The sequence below is a fragment of the Pseudochaenichthys georgianus genome, chromosome 10 (genome assembly GCF_902827115.2).
Source record: "Pseudochaenichthys georgianus chromosome 10, fPseGeo1.2, whole genome shotgun sequence".
Classification (NCBI taxonomy): domain Eukaryota; kingdom Metazoa; phylum Chordata; class Actinopteri; order Perciformes; family Channichthyidae; genus Pseudochaenichthys; species Pseudochaenichthys georgianus.
The window spans coordinates 5,276,993-5,282,378 of NC_047512.1; positions in this window are offsets into that span (position 1 = coordinate 5,276,993).

The window sequence follows — 5,386 nt, forward strand, 5'->3', positions numbered from 1 at the left end:
CTGAACACCCTGTTATTTTTCACTTATGTCCGCCTCGCTGCATTTTATTACATCATTACATTACATTTAGCTGACGCTTTTATCCAAAGCGACTTACAATAAGTGCGTTCGACCAAACTTGAAGAAAACAGAATCATAAAGTACATCAGGCTTCATAGAGCAAAAACATTTCAAGTGCTACTCAACTGGCTTTAGATAAGCCAGTCCTTTTTAGTATATAAGTGCTTTGTTAGTAGTTCTATCGCTCGAAGTGGAGTCGAAGAGATGAGTGTTCAGTCTGCGCCGGAAGGTGTGTAGCTTTCTGCTGTCCTGATGTCAATGGGAGCTCATTCCACCATCTTGGAGCCAGGATAGCAAAACCCACGTGTTTTTGCTGATGGGAACTGGGTCCCCTTCGCCAGCGAGGGTGCAGCGAGTCCGTTTGGTTGATGCAGAGCGGAGTGCACGTGCTGGGATGTACGGTTTAACCATGTCCTGATGTAGGGAAGGGCCAGATCCATTCGCAGCATGGTACGCAAGTACCAGTGTCTTGAAGTGGATTCTAGCGGTTACCGGAAGCCAGTGGAGGGAGCGGAGGAGCGGCGTTTTATCCCTTACATAGTACGACCTTCATGACACTGCTCGTCAGCTCCGAATCTTGCCATATTATTAACTGATTTATGTTGTGTGAGCGTGTAGTTCAAGTAATCATATTACCCCAGGCCCCACAGTCACATTAAAGGGACTTTATCACCTATCTGGGGATTAACAACAGCTCCAAGGTTACCCATACATATTATCCTCGGGGAAATCAGTGACCTGAGCGCAGTCACAGGGGAATACATGTAACATACCACCTCCACACTGAAACTCACAGACCAGGTCAGCAGGGATCCTCTGATGTCCCTGTTCCTCATGCACTGATAACCAGAGGCTACCAACTTGTGTGTGTGTGTGTGTGTGTGTGTGTGTGTGTGTGTGTGTGTGTGTGTGTGTGTGTGTGTGTGTGTGGTGTGTGTGTGTGTGTGTGTGTGTGTGTGTGTGTGTGTGTGTGTGTGTGTGTGTGTGTGTGTGTGTGTGTGTGTGTGTGTGTGTGTGTGTGTGTGTGTGTGTGCGTGTGTGCGTGCGTGCGTGTGTGAGGAGACAAGACACAGCCAGCGTGAAAGAAGCATATCGTGCATTATAGTGGGAATTAACAAGATGTCAGGGGAGTGAGTGTGTTAGAGATGGTGTGGTGTCTTTTTTCTGCTCAGTTCTTGCAACAAAAGGGATTTAAGAAATAAATAAAGTTTTCATTCTGTTTCTGCTTTTACTCAGTTCCCAGGGATATTGCGTCAGGCAAGGTTGAAGGTAAAGCTGGGACATATGAACAAAAGTTGCAATGTATTTGTGTCGAACTTCTGTAAGTTTGAAGGTAAAAAGTTTACTGTCGTATTTTTTCATGGACAAGAATGTTCATTTCTACCAAAGGAACCCCCAGAAAACTACAACAGTGGACAGACAGGAGCGTTTTTCAGGGTACCATTCAGGTGTTTGGTACACAACATAACCCGAGCATAGAAAGATGCGCATGCCATGGAATAGCATAGCTTATAAGTTTAGCAAGGGCTCCCTCTAAAAGCAATGGGATGTTTCCATTGGATCTCGGTATAGTAAAGAAAGTAAGATAAGTAAAAGGCTAATGTTATACTATAAGGAACCACATTACGGTCACTTGACTTCACGTCACCACCGCTAAGCTAAAGGCGGCTAATGTTGGGCGTGATGACGTTTAGTCGTCTCATTTAGACACTTGTTAGCAACCACTGTTTATAAATTCACCAGTGTGGTATTTACTGACATATTTTATGTCGTAGAACTAAACATTAAAATCTTTTAAGCTTGTGTGAAACACAGACCTTATGTCAGGCGTGTTACCAAACATTTAAAAAACATATACTTTGAGACGAGGGAACCAGTAGTTGTGAAATGCTAAATAATGTCCGGGTTGTGAGACTCATTCCTGCGCCTTTCTATTAATGACAAAGCACCAGATATTCTTAACTGTGATGGAAGTGAAGGTTTCTTCAATCACAGCAAAGAATAAATACTAACATTTTCTTTTTGTATACCTTTCTTCACACCAGCAGCATAATCCATAACATTTGACTAAACACTTAAGGGTCATATAATCTAATTCAGTGCTTCTCAAAGTGTGGTCCGCGGACCACTGGTGGTCCGTGAGCGCCCCCTAGTGGTCCGTGAGTATTGGTAACATTTCATATTTGAAATAAATAATATATTTAAGTTTTCCGCACCTCGCGGGAATATCTCCGCAATGGAGTGAGGTTAAGTTTCACTTTCGATTGCATGAAATAGCCCAGCGCAACACCTTCATCACACATGTTGCCACTTGTTTGTACCATTTTCAGGCGATTTGTAATCTGTTCTAGAAAAACAAGTGTTTTTTTATATTTGTGGAGTTAGGTGGTCCGCGAGTGTTTTTTTATTGGTAGTCCTTGGTATGAAAAGGTTTGAGAAACACTGCTCTAATTGACCGATAGCATTGATCAGAAGACACAGAGTCACAATGGTAATGCAATACTGCGATGACATAAACTGCCTTAAAAAACATTCACTGTGAGTTGCTATTGACCCCAGCTCCTGATCAATAGCCCTGTCAGGCTGATGGTGTGAACGCAGACGACCTCCGATTCAGCCAATAGCAACTCAGAGGAAATATGTAGCAACAATACTGTAGTCTGCAGCTATTTATTATCGGTTATTTTGTGTTTTTTTGTAATTATTGAGTGTTCTTGTATTTGAATGTGTTATTTTATACCTCGGGACCTTCAATCTTTCTGTGTGTACAAACATATTTTGAGATTGACAATAAGGTTGACTTGACTTGACTACAGAATCAAGTCAAGATTTCTACTGATAACTCTATTCAAACAGGCTTTTTTCATTTGCTCTATCGTCTAACAACTTACACATGGATTTTATAACAATTTCTTATCACAAGATCCACTAATTGTATACAATTAGTGGATTAGTGGAATTAGTAAATACCTGTTTTTAAGGACGTTTCGGCCAAATGTCCTTATGTTTAGAAATGTCCTTCATATCTAATAGATTATAATGTCCACTCAAGTGAAAGGAGGAGGGGGAACGTGAAACAATGGGTTGGGGTTTAAATATTAAACACAATTTCCCTACAATTGAACATAATTAATCATATGCCATCGCCTGACTCTTACACCTGAACATCAGCAGCAGAGGACTCTTTAAAGTAGCCACGACAGACTGATACACTCCTGAACATCAGCACGAGAGGACTCTTTAAAGTAGACACTACATACTGATATACACCTGAAAATCAGCAGGAGAGGACTCTTTAAAGTAGAGACACTACATACTGATATACACCTGAACATCAGCAGGAGAGGACTCTTTAAAGTAGAGACACTACATACTGATATACACCTGAACATCAGCAGGAGAGGACTCTTTAAGTAGAGACACTACATACTGATATACACCTGAACATCAGCAGGAGAGGACTCTTTAAAGTAGAGACACTACATACTGATATACACCTGAACATCAGCAGGAGAGTGGACTCTTTAAAGTAGAGACACTACATACTGATATACACCTGAACATCAGCAGGAGAGGACTCTTTAAAGTAGAGACACTACTACTGATATACACTGAACATCAGCAGGAGAGGACTCTTTAAAGTAGAGACACTACATACTGATATACACCTTGTCACGGGTGAGTGAAGGAAGCAGGACCCAAATGCAGATAACTTTGAGAAACCCTTTATTCAAGGATAAATGACAAATACAGAACAGAACACTCTCCGGTGAACTCCGTCACCAACAAACAATGACCCAACACAGACAGAGACAAGACTAAATACAAGAAGGGGTAATCATGACAACGAGAAACAGCCGGGCAGGGGAGGAGAAACACAAGGACAACAGGTGAACACAATCGGGTAATCAGGGAGGGAAACAGACAGAAAGCAGACAGGCAGGAAACGGGGGTGAACACTTAACACAATAAGACAGGAAACCTAAAGACAAGAAAAACACCAACACCGACAAAACTACAACGTGACATAACATGTGAATTGTGACAGAACCCCCCCTCAAGGGACGGATTCCAGACGTCCCTAAAAAAAAAACAAAAAAGTCCAAAACCCCAAGCAGGGTGGGCGGAGGGGGTCCGGAGGACGGGTCTTGGGCTGACAGCCCAGGAACACAGCGGAGGACCAGGAAGGGGTCACGGGCGGACGGCCCGAGGGGCAAGGTACAGTCCAAAAAGGGGATTCGGGCGGACTGCCCGGGGACAAGGCCGAGAACCAGGAAGGGGTCTCGGGCGGACGGCCCAGGGTCAAAACAGAGTCCAAGGGGGGGACCATGGAGGACCGAAGGCAGCGGCAGGAAGAGTCAGGGACCCGGGTCCGAGGGCGAAGGCAACGGCAGGAAGAGTCAGGGGGTCGGGCCCGAGGGCGAAGACCGCAGCTCTCAGGGGGCCGGGCACGAGGGCGAAGACCGCGGCTCTCAGGGGGGGGCTCGAGGGGAGAAGAGGGGGGGGGGGGCGAGGGCGAAGAAGACCGCGGCTCTCAGGGGGCCGGGCTCGAGGGCGAAGACGCGGCTCTCAGGGGGCCGGGCTCGAGCCGGTGTCGACCGGACAGGATCAGGAGGCCGGGCAGGAAAGCGCTGATGGGCCAGTTCCGGAGATCGGGCAGGACCCGGTGTCGGCCGGACAGAAACCGGAGCCGGTCGGACAGGCTTCGGCAGGATCCCCCACGGAAAAGGACCAGGAGTTGGCAGGAACCCCGGCGAGACCGGTGATGGACATGGGGCTGGCAGGGCCCCGGTAGAACCTCCAACGGCACGGGATATAGGGTTGGCAGGACCCCCGGCAGGAGTAGACGGCGGGACCTCCAACGACACAGGACAAGGGTTGGCAGGACCCCCGGCAGGGGAGTACGGCGGGACCTCCAACGGCACAGGACACAGGTTGGCAGGACCCCCGGCAGGGGAGTAGACGGCGGGACCTCCAACGGCACAGGACACAGAGCTGGCAGGACCCCCGGCAGGGGAGTAGACGGCGGGACCTCCAACGGCACAGGACACAGGGCTGGCAGGACCCCCGGCAGGGGAGTAGACGGCGGGACCTCCAACGGCACAGGACACAGAGCTGGCAGGACCCCCGGCAGAGAGACGGCGGGACCTCCAAGGACAGGAGAAAGGGTTGGCAGGACCCCCGGCAGGGGAGTAGACGGCGGGACCTCCAACGGACAGGACACAGGTTGGCAGGACCCCCGGCAGAAGAGTATTCTGCGGGACCTCCAACGGGACAGGAAAGGGTTGGCAGGACCCCCGGCAGGGGAGTAGACGGCGGGACCTCC